This window comes from Silene latifolia, chromosome 5 (genome assembly GCF_048544455.1).
Source record: "Silene latifolia isolate original U9 population chromosome 5, ASM4854445v1, whole genome shotgun sequence".
Taxonomy (NCBI): domain Eukaryota; kingdom Viridiplantae; phylum Streptophyta; class Magnoliopsida; order Caryophyllales; family Caryophyllaceae; genus Silene; species Silene latifolia.
The window spans coordinates 23,755,568-23,768,072 of NC_133530.1; the positions used below are offsets into that span (position 1 = coordinate 23,755,568).

The 12,505-nt window shown below is 36.2% G+C and overlaps 2 long non-coding RNA genes across 2 annotated transcripts; both read left to right on the plus strand.

The window, feature by feature from the left end:
• The first annotated feature begins 5,577 nt into the window (after positions 1-5,577).
• Positions 5,578-7,696, plus strand: LOC141655999 (uncharacterized). Its single transcript, XR_012548281.1, has 2 exons — positions 5,578-5,711; positions 6,881-7,696. It is a non-coding gene; the product is annotated as an uncharacterized LOC141655999 (long non-coding RNA).
• A 223-nt stretch (positions 7,697-7,919) lies between these two features.
• On the plus strand, positions 7,920-9,380 carry LOC141656000 (uncharacterized). Its single transcript, XR_012548282.1, has 3 exons — positions 7,920-8,239; positions 8,759-8,832; positions 9,127-9,380. It is a non-coding gene; the product is annotated as an uncharacterized LOC141656000 (long non-coding RNA).
• Positions 9,381-12,505: the final 3,125 nt, after the last annotated feature.

Here is a 12,505-nt window from a genome sequence, read left to right on the forward strand (position 1 = left end):
TGTGTATAGGGTTCTTGATGCACGGATTATGGTCGATGGAGGGGTAGAAATAGGGCTGGTCACGGTTTCTGGTCAAGAAATCTACGTTTGTGAACAGAAGGTATCTAACTACCTTCTGGTGGTCCTACGAGTCTGGGTTTTGGTCAGGTGATAGGATGCTCTAGGGGAAGTGACCTTAAGGTGGTGGTTTAGGAGAGGTTAGTCGAACTAGGGGTCGAAGTCTCGAAGATTATGTAACTTAGTCATGCGATTGAGATTGTACCGATCGACTGTACTCTGGATTTTTAATAATAATTATCCTCTTTTAACCACCAATCGACCGCCCTTATGGCTTTGCCTTACCACCTTGGTGACCACCTATCACAATCCTGTTGTCACACCTTTCCAAAAAGTCCGGTAAAACTCCAGTACAATCTCGTTCGGTCCTTCAAAAAACAACTCAAACAAAGCACCTTGAAACTGTTTGGATAAAGCATCTGAATATCTTGATACAGCTAAATAATTTAACAAGATAATCCTATCCTTATTACTTGTGCCTCATATTTTTATTTGGTTTTGTATCATGTGAGAGGGAGTTGATATGTTATCCTTTGTCACACTAAATATATCAACATGGATAAAGTGTATGACACTGGTTAGATAGAGGGAGGGAGAGAGGGGGAGTCCATTTGAAGCCTTATACTACTGCCATTTTCTTGGGAAATATTTATGCGATTTCTGTTACACGTACCTCAAAAGATAAAAAATGCTTCATACCCATTTGCGAATCCCAGGTCCATTTAAAGCTTCATATCTGATATTTTTATGGCATTGATGTAATGCTTCTATCTTCTGTTAGTTCTTATATTTTTCTGGTGGTAATGCAGGAGAGTTTACAGCTTGTGTGTTTAATTTATAATGTCGATCAACTATGCTCAGGTTCCTCATGAAGCCAGGCATGAAGCCAAATGCTTATGGTTGTATGTGCCTACACTGCTGTTCATCTCTCCTTGTGCGCTCTGCACTCAAATTGTTGTAATCGCCTACCATAAGAAACTCAAAGAGCAACTTTTTAAGCATATCATGATATAGTCTGGTTCGCACAGTGTACTTTAGTTTTTAGAGGAAACAGGTCTCCTTTACTGGCCATGTGTTTTCGATTTGTGTTTATTCTAAAGCCATGCTTAAAGTATTTTATGTAAATGTCTTTCTTTTACGCGCTTGTCTTACGTGTAGTATAATAATTACTATGTTCTACCATTGTTTCCACCGATGTGAAAGGGAATCATCGTTTTTATTTTGATGCCTCACGACGTTCTGTAAACAAACAACCAAATTGGGGTTCCGCGCCCGGTAAGGCGCGGAGCAACGACTAGTATGGAGTAAAAGTGTAAACATCCTATTGAGTCGAAGGGAGTATTAAAAACCCGACTCTTGGTACAATCTTAATCATGAATAAACTATTTAATTGCTAACCAACAAAATCAGTAATTAACCTTCACATTATCATTCGTAATCAACATATTTAAGTTGATAAATTGGCCCTGTTTGAAAAATAGCATATTGAATAAAATTAATAAATTCCGGCTTAATCAGTAGATTGACAAAGCAATCTAATATTTTGATGTATTTGGTAAATGGCGTATTCTGATAGCAAATTGGCCGAAATCTATTGTTTTTAATTATGTTGCTAATAGGAGCATATTGTATTAGCATATTCAATTTATACATGAAACCATTCTAATTATCTTATCATCTGCTAATTACCAAACACTCCTTTTTAATTATGCTAATTTATTTTGATAGTCGAACCTGCTAGTAAAATCTGCTAACTGTATTCTGCTAACATTATCCGCTATTCTGAATCCGCTTCTGTTGTTGCCAAACAGGGCCAAAATCACTATATTATGGTTCAACGACTAATAGTTTCTGTATGTTCTTAACATAGGTCGGAATATGATTTTATATATAATTTTGGAACACCATTATTGACGGAAATTTTAATGTATTAAGGTATTTATCAGTAATATTATTGGAATTTTGAATAATTAAAAGTAAAATTGATATAGTTTTCATTGAAAATTTATGGAATTTCTTAGTTTTTCACCCTCTAATTTACGAGTAGAGACCTTTTAGTCCTAATTAATTCACGTATTAGAAGCAAAGATATACCACATAGTGGCGCTATCTTATTTTCCTAATTAATTCACCAATGACAACACAATTTCTGCTCACTTATAGTTTTAAATCTGTTACATTTTAAATTCGTTGATAATAATTCATTAGTTGGTATATTATTTTCGTTAATTAAACCAATCCGTTTAATTAATTGTCGAGATCGTGACATACAATAGTCTATACGTCAAGACAGCTGATACAAGAATTGCCAACTGTGATAGACATGGTAGCAACGAGGAAGTATAGTTGGACGAGGCTTACTTGTCAACTGTATGTAATCATACTTCATAAAACAATTTACTTAAGTTGATGGTTGGAGAAGCGGTTTTATACTCTAACATTAATATACTCGTCCATCACATTCCTATTTAATTTTAAAGAGAGAGCCAATGAAATAGAAATACTCTCTTTGTTTAAGTCATTGTTTACCTTTAACGCTCTTTTTAAAAGTATTTTAATTAAATGTAAACAAATAACTATGATAGGTCACACGTGGAGTACTTATTAAGAACTTTGATTTACGATCATATGGATCAAAAGTCGATACTAAACTTTGTAACATGGACATGGCCTCTATTCCCCGTCTTTTTCGAGACGACCCTCTACGTTGATACTCCGTATATGCTTATGAATCTTTCCACCTCGACGATTTAATTTAATTGCAGAATTTCTATCAAAATAAAATAAAATTAAGAGTAGCATGCATGATCTGCAATCCATTAGTTTAGAAATACTGACTTGTTCAACGTCTACTGTCTACAGAATGGCATACGAACCATAATACTATTATATTGCAATTTGCAACAATGGATTACTCCGTATTATTATTTATACTCAAGGTTTTACGCCGTACACTTACATCGATCCAATCACATAAACCTATAGAAATGAAGAGCATTATCTTGATCTTTCTTTTGTTTGTGTTCCTAAACTCATCAGGTAAGTTTGCATCCATCCTTTACATATTTACATGCATTTTCATGTTTGTTCTACAGAGTACTAGCATCGGTCCGTTCCAGTCATTTATTTACCTTTCTTATTTTTCGTAAGAGTTTATTTAATCAAGGGTAAGTAAATGAATGAGATGGAAGGAATATGTGATTTAGTTTTCTTTTCTAAAGACAATGTTGCGATAATATGTACGAGTAATTCCATTGACTTTCCTTCATATTCCTTCTAACTTTTTTATACGTCATTCTAACATTTTGAACTTGTTTCTGTCATATCTCAAAATACATGAGTAAATGTTACGGAGTATAAATGTTATACGTACACGAAATGTCTAGATTTAATGGACACTCGCACATTCTTTCAATCTTATTAATCATAGCTTCAAGCCTTCAAATTGCTTGTTTAGTAAAATACTAAAATTAATAAGGAGTTTGTAAGCCAAATTAGTCAAATGATGAATTTCCCTATGCAGGCGGAGACTGCAAGATAAATTGTCCACAAATTGGCGAATATTGTGGAGGGATAACAGGAATTCAGTGTTGTAATGGACAAAAATGTCAACTAAGTAGCGATTTTCCCTTCGCAGGTGGAGTTTGCAAGCCAAACTGTCACCATGTAGGTGAATTTTGTAGTGTCACAGGAATTCGGTGTTGTGATGGACTAAAATGTCAGCATGATGATGATTATCCCGATTCTGGTGGAGTTTGCAAGCCAAAATGTCACCATACAGGTGAATTTTGCGGTGGTACCACAGGAAATCGGTGTTGTGATGGACTACAATGTCAGCTAGATGGTGATTATCCTGAAGCGGGTGGAGTTTGTAAGTTAAAATGTCACCATGCAGGTGAATTTTGTGGTGGTACCACAGGAAATCGGTGTTGTGATGGACTAAAATGTCAGGTGGATAGTGATTATCCTGATGCCCGCGGAGTCTGCAAGCCAAAATGTCACCATGCAGGTGAATTTTGTGGTGGTATTACAGGAATTCGATGTTGTGATGGACTAAAATGCCAGCAAGATGGTGATTATCCTGATGCCGGTGGAATTTGCAAGCCAAAATGTCACCATGCAGGGGATTTTTGTGGTGGTAGTGCGGGAATTCGGTGTTGCGATGGACTAAAATGTCAAGTTGATAGTGATTATCCTGATGCTGGTGGAGTCTGCAAGCCAAAATGTCACCATACAGGTGAATATTGTGGTGGTATCACAGGTGTTCGGTGTTGTGATGGATTACAATGTCAGCACGATGGTGATTACCCAGACTCAGGTGGAGTTTGCAAGCCAAAATGTCACGAAGCTGGAGGATTTTGTGGTGGTATTTCTGATATTCGTTGTTGTAACGGACTAAAATGTCAATTTTATGGTGATTCCTCTGACGCTGGTGGAGTTTGTAAGACAAAATGCCACCAATTTGGCGAATTTTGTGGCGGTTATGAAGGAATTCAATGTTGTAATGGACTAAAATGTATAACCGATGATGATTATCCAGATGCTAGCGGGGTTTGTAAGCAGAGAAGAAGAATTGCCACAAACTAGACAAGTTTTGCGACAATGTCGACGAGGTTCAATCTCGTAAAATGATTGACTTGTGAGCGTGAAGGTGGTTCCCAGGATCACTTGAAATATGTGGACTTTTCATTATATTTCTGTTTTTTAATTATGTATACATTTTTTTTGGGGTTTTTTGATAACTACTACCTTTGTATTACCATGTTTTAAGAACTACTACCAAATAATTTTCGCTTAAAAACTAATACCAATAAGTTTGAATTTTTTTAAAAACACTACCAAATCTCATCCAAACTCAATAAAACACAATCTCAGCCATTTATTTTTGAATTTTCATCCTAAGTTGTTAATTTTATCCCTTAAACTAGTTAATTTGATGAAGTTTAAGCAACTTTTTTACCTTAATTACGTTAGATAGGTGAATTAGATGAAACTAATTTAAAGTGATCTTTCCCCAAAATGATTGGCAAACGATAGTATTGGTAATGCTAAAGGGATAAAGTTTACACCTTAAGATGGAAATTCAAAAATAAATGGTTAAAATTGTGTTTTATTGGGTTTGGATGAGATTTGGTAGTGTTTTTAAAAAAAATCAAACGTAGTAGTTTTTAAACGAAAATTATTTTGGTAGTAGTTCTTAAAACCGTGTAGTATAAAGGTAGTAGTTATCAAAAAACCTTTTTTTTTGTTATAGTTATACTTTTGTTAGGGTTATGTTTGAACACAAGCATATTAATCCAACTATCACTACTACAAACCCCTTACATTAATGACGCTTTTGTATTGATGCTTTTATAAAGCGTCAACGGTAATAACCCTCCAATTCTATTTTTTTGGGAAACCGCTCCATATACTTCTAATTATAGCGCAATACATAAATTTTATCTAAAATTTCCCGCTAACCCATCGCCCACTTTATCAATGCCACTCGTTACGTCTTCATTTCTTCAATTAAAAAAACCCTAACCTTCAAATTCCGATTCAATAATCATCAATATTCCGTTCAATCATCAGCAAAGACGATTCAATAAGAAATTTTCTGTTCAATCTACCAATCAATTCTAATTATTCAACTCACAAAGATACAATCATAGGTACGGTTTTTTCATTCATTTTCAATTACTTGTATGTTATTGATGGTAATTTTAATTGCTTTAATCGGATTATGGGCGTGCTTCATAATTCCGATCATCAACAAAGATGATTAAGTTATTGCTCTTCGGGACATATTCAGATAGTTCGGTGCTATCTGAACTCGATTTCGTTCTTTGTTTAATTCTGATTCTTATTTTTTGTTTGATTTTAAGTTCAATTATGAAATTTAGGGTTTTGGTTCGAAGTTTTAAGATTCAAATTAAAGTTGTTAATTTGAGTTTCTTTTTTAATTATGTTCCGATTCCATATTTATGGTTGGTGTTGTGGTTGTTGGTTTAGCTAGGCGGGGGTTGTTATGAGCGGTAGTGGCAGGACGCTGATAGTGGCGGGTTGTGGACTGACGTGAGGCAGGATGGGCAGATGGTGGGAATTGGGTGGTGGTGTGTTCTTTGATCAATAGCTCTTGTTGTATTAGTTTTTGAGGGAGTACATGGTATACAAACGATGTAAACATCAAATTTACAGTCAAAAGAACAAAAAACAACTAAAGCTCATGACTATAAAACAATCATACTATATTTGTTTTGTTCTGCTATTAGTTTTTAACTGGTCATCTAATTTATAATAATGGTGGCTGATTCAGCTGCTCGAGTTGCATCGCGTGGAAATCATATGAGACATGATGATAATGTTTTCATTATAAATGAAATGGTCAACTTTGTGTTAGTATTATAGCATTGACCTGCCACCCAAGTTTTTCGGCTCGGGTCAGTATGTGTATGTTAGCATCTGAGTCCAATCACTTGGGTCTTGGGATGTGTCAGAAGTGTAATTAACCATCCATTATATTTTGATTGCTCAAATGTTATGTTGTTTAACATGTTCATGTGATTTGCTACTGTATTTTAGTTATCGAGTATTAAATAAAGCTTGCTTGAAATTCCATGTACTGAAATGGGCATATAATCTACACTAATCTATTTTAGAACTTCATCGTAGGCTTTTCTATTTGCTTTTATTAACTCTAGACCAAAGTAATGAATTATTTGTCAATCTGAGACCAAGTTTAGCTGCGTGTTGGGCATTACTTGTGGAAAATGACAAGTCATTTGACCTGACTAACCGACCCTTCATTTTTCATGACTTATTCTAACTTTCAAGCTAACAGGAACTCAAGCAAGGGACCTAGCTTGCGGGTACATTTCAATCCAACATTGATCTTATGTGTTATTATATTGTTAGAATTGTACTCCCTAACAGTTTATTTTTGCCCTAGTATCAAACTATTAAAGTTTAGTTTATACGTATACGTTATATTTTAATATCACGCAATAAGCAGACCGGTCATGGTTGACCCATTGGTTGAGTTAATGGATCATTCCATTGAACAATTAAAACCAATTAAGATTTCTCTCGAAACTGTAGTATTTATAATTTTCTTAAGCAAATAGTATACAAAAGAGTATGGTACAATTTCCTTCAGCTACTAGTATTCTTTCTTGAATTAATAGTTAAAATATCTTAAGCTGATAGCATATTTTGTTGAATTGACTATATTTTGATAGCGTATTACTCTACATTCTTGAGTTGGTAGTACACTATAACATAACTAAGGTGATTGTGTAGCTTTTCTGAGCTAGAGCCACTAGTTATTTGTACCCAATGCAGGGACCAGGGGCCTCTTTCTGTGGTCCGGAGTCACCACAAACGAATATTTTTCGAAGTATTTTGGTCAAATCCTTAGGTAAAAATAGCGTAAATTTTTTTCTTTATGTAGATACCATATTTTCCATGGGAAACCCACAAGAAAAAAATTCTGGATCCGCTACAGGTTGTGCCCCGGTGGTGTCATCTTTTTTCCCATTTCCTGTATGGACGGTTCTTTTAGAGAGAAAAGCTTACAAACACGTTAATATATACTCTTCAGTCTTCAGGTTTCAGTTATTAGTTTACTTTTAATTAACATACTTAACACACACACACACACACACAAAAAGAACTAATAGACTCAGATGGAATAAAGCTGTCACTACTACAAATCCCTTAATTGCTTTATAACATTTTGCATTGAACATCCTTCTGAATGTGACTGTTAAATTTCCTCTTCCTTTTATCAAATGATAGTGTCTTGTAAACGTCCTGAATTTGGTAAATTTCTGATGAGGCGGTTGAATGATGTTTGATTCTTCAATTTCTGCCCTGAAACTAATCCCAACACTATTGTCACATCTAGTTAAGTATTAGAGCTAAATGGAGCATCTGCTTATGGATTGAACTTCTGTGTTTCCGCAGACAGCTCTGAGCGGTACAGGAGTGCCATGGATCAAGTAATTACCGCTGATGCTAGTTCTTCAAGTGATCAGCCAGAAATTAATGTAAGTGATGACGAATTTCTACAGTTTTGACACATCCGCTGTCTCTGCCATAATTACATTGGCCAAGGTTTAGCAGCCTACCTCCAAAATAAAACCACAACACAAGTAAGCAGCCAACTGACAACCCGCGACCAATTGACAACTTCTTTCAGGTACAATACTACTCCTTCCCTTCGTCTCAAATCATTTGTTTACCTTCAACTAAAATACTCGCCACAAAGAATAAAAAAGGTAAAAAAATGACTGACGGAGGGAGTAAAATTTAAGGTTCCATGGTTTGTTCTTTTGTATATTCAATTGGGTATAATTTAAAATAGGTCTTCTTATTTGTCTTTCTTAATTAATCAATATAGTTGATTCTCCTTGTGTATTTAACGGGATTTGCTTGGCTTTGATGCTTTAAATTGAATTTATTAGTAGTACTTGGATAGTGGCGGAACAAGGTTTACTATATATTGGAACGAGACAAGTTAGGGGAAAAAAATCGGAAATTTGAACTTAAAATCTCAATTAAACTTGTCAGTAGTAATATTGATTTGTTGGGGTATTGTAATGGAGAAATCTCAATTGAACTTGTCAGTAGAATGGACTTCTTTTTCTGTGTAGGATTCGAGTTTTTATCGAACTAGGGTACAAATTGATCTTTGTTTTTGCCACTGAATTTATGATAGGTAAATGGTTTGGCTAGAATCAAGATAATGGGAACCGATACTATTGCAAGTGTGAAGGTTCTGTATAGTTTATGGTTAGTTTGTACTCTCTTTCTTAATCAATTGTTTACCTTTACCAATTTTGTGAGAAATTTTGAACAAAGATAAATTAATGACTAGCATAAAGAGAGTAGTTCATTTCCCTTAGTAACTACAAGATTTGTGTTGTTTCATTGGCTCTCTTTAAGCAGTTGGTACTTACAATATTAGCTATTCTGTCCATTTGCTGAACTCACCCAACCTCTAGGAATCGATGTTGAATCACCAGGCCATCTAGTGGTGTCAACTGTCAAGGCTAACAACTGAAGTAGCATGTTTGCCCGTTATAGGTTTCAGATTTGTCATATGGTGAAGATGCGCCTTCATATGTTGATTGAAGCCCCTTTGACATTGCGCCTATATGATTGAAGCTCCTACCACTTTCAAACTACCAAGTGTCCTTGTCTAGCTAGTTACTTGACATTATTTACGATTTTTTTGGATAATTTTATGTTGGATTTTACTATCATCCGGACCTCTTTTGGTATTTTTGATTTTATCGTACTATAAAGTACGTACTAGCTTATATTAGTTTAATTGTCAATGCGAGTGATAGCAATAAACTAGGTGTCGTAAAATACTAGAATTAACCTATCAAATTAACAATTTATAAACCAAAGTCGACTCTACACTATGCAATTAAGAATAGTAGTAAAGGGAAGTAAGGGTCGAACCCAAGAGAAGGGATTTAAGACTAAAAACTTGAATTCAGATTAATGGAAATGGACAAAGTACAAAACTATGCACAAACTATGGGTATTAACAATGAACAACAATAGAGAGACATATATGGAGAATTGGCATGGAGAAAACAAGTAACAAAATCAAGGAGATGTGAGTTTTCCTATGAGACAAGGTAACAAACACTTGATATGCAAGTAACAATTATAAGAGGTGAATACTTGGTATAATCCTACAAGTTCCAACTTTTCTCAAAGCAAGACTTTTCCTTTCCAATTTCATTTACCCAACAACAATCCTCAAGCAATTGATTACCACTATCTAAGCCAACAATGATAATCCTACTTAAACTACAAATTCTAACATTAAACCATGTAGGAATTGTAGCCAAGAGCATGAAGAACAAAACCAAGAGGAAAGTAAATGGGATATCACAAAGATATGTTTAAACCAACAAATCCAATGATACAATCAATTTCTACTCACAAAGGTTGATACTTTAAACCAAGATATCAATAATCATGAGATGCTTCAACAAGTTATCACAAAAGCAAGGAACTTTGCAATAAATAAGCAATAGATGAACATTAAAGAGGCAAGGGTAATTACTTCTCACAACAAAACATTCATCATGTCATTAAAACTTAGAAATTGAAATAAATGAAAGAGTAGAGATTAAAGAGTCAATAACATGATAAAGATGAAAGCTTGAAATGGATTACACCAAGTAGGGAAGGATTTAGCCTTCCATGGTCTTCATAAACCCAACAACAAAGGAAAGATTACAACTTTGAATGGAAATTGTCTCTAAATTATTACAAGATTAGAACCCTCAAAATGAGATTAGATGAGATGAAAGGATGGTAGGTGAATGCTTTAGGTCTTCAAACTCTCGGGTATATATAGGGTTTCACGAAAACCTAGAAAGATTTCCAATTAAGAAGCCCAAAAAGAAGATTAGAAAACCCGTATAGCAGAGCTGCGCAGGCTGCGCAACCACTGTTCTTGCCTGCGCAATAGTGCGCACCTGCGCACCCTGTTTGCGCAGGCTGCGCACCCTGTTTGCGCAGGCTGCGCACAGGCTCGCATTTTTGGACTTCTATTTTCCACGAGCTAGACCTCTTCAATTGCCTTCATTTCTTCTAATCTTCATTCTTACTTCTCCCAACTGGTTTTCGGGTTGCAAGTGATCCTCTCGTGCCTTGTCTTGACCTTTGAAAGGTGCTCTATTGCCTCTCGGGTTCCGTGCATTAAGATCAAGTGTCCAACCAAGGTAAAGTGCACAAGTTACCACCACATAACCAATTGCCAAATGCTAGGAAAAGTGTACTAAAAGACCCATATTAAAAGACACGAGGGTGATAAAATCACCCTCTTAGACCGACACAATACATTACTATCAAACTGCCCCACACTTAGACTTTTGCTAGTCCCGAGCAAAACCCGAAACAAGCAAACATGAAGTCTAAAAGAGAGTGTAGGAGTGAATGATCACTCTTCCCTTTCCTCTTCCTTCTTATATCTCCCTCAAAACACAACCACCAATTAAAAAGAAAAGAACTTGACTCAAATTTGACACAACTCTTCACTCACTCCCCCGCCTTATGTCTCCCTCAAACAAGAACACGACACACCACCAACTCCGACTCATCACGCAACTCCACCCTTCTTATATCACCAAAGTAGAAGTGGTCACTCTTGCCTTATCCCAAGGCCATAGCAAAGTGACCTAAACAATCCTCCAACTCATTCATCTTCCCCTTATATCACCCCCTTATCACTCCAAGCAATGCAAGTTATGCGACTAAGTTGGCCAAACACCAATAAAGATCAACAACCTAGTAGCCAACATGAAAAACCACCAATTTGAAACAATTTTCTTTGACACAAAAAGAAATTAAATCCTAAATCTAATCTCCTTCCAAGACCCTCCTTATTGCTCCCTTCTTATCCCTCCATCTTTTTGGTGTTGCATTTTTCAATTTTTCGATTTTTTTGTTTGAAAATCCCTAATTTTGCCTAAGGTGCCCTTTCGGGTTTTCACCTTAGCTTTTTCCTTTCCTCTCATCGTTGGCTCGCAACTCGATTCTTCATTTTGCCCGGAATGCCCTTTTGGGTTTTCATTCCGTCCTCGGCCACCTTTTCCAATCTTGCCTAGGTGCCCACCCTTGTGGGTTTTCACCTAGCCGGAATTTTCAATTTTTCAATTTTTTTTTATTTTATTTTATTTGCATTGACAAGAAGGACAATTTACATATGTTACAATTTCTCACTCCCCCACACTTAAATTCCACATTGTCCTCAATGTGGAGGAGTGCCAACTTCTTTAAAACTTTTAGTTGGAGGTGCCCGAGCCTTCTCCTCGCTCATATGCCCCCCCGGTTGTTTCTTCTTCTTTCTCTTCTTTCTTTCTCTTGCTTGGCCCTCATGTAGGCCTCATTGACTTGAGTTTCATCAATGGTGGGTTGGTAGGTTGGTTCATTGTGGTGGAGAGACATTCCGAAAAGGCCTTGAATGAGGCCAAAGGAGTCTTCATGGGCTTGAGCATCATAGTAAGAATCCTCAAGGTATTGGTTGTGCCTTTCGTTTTGCACCCCAAATTGTTGGCTCACCTGTTCACGCCACTTGTTTTGCTCTTGCCACATTGCTTGATTCTCCGCCCAAGCCTTGGTGCTTTGTTGTTGCCATTGGTAAGACTCCTCTTGCCTCTTTGCAATCCCCTCAATCATTTTTCTTTGGGCCAATTCGGCCTCATCTCCCAACCTTTTATGTTCTTCAAAAGATTTCCGAAATTGATCAAAACTCTCCAATCTTGGCGCTTGTTGTTGTTGCCAAGAATGGGAACTCTCAACCCTCCCACTAATTGCTTGCAACGTCCCCCGGGTCTCCTCAAAGTACTTGAACATTTGGTGTTGCCATGGTGCTAAAGGTGGACTTGAGGAACCCCCGGCCTCATACATAGGAGTATCTTGAGGCGGTTGGTAGGAT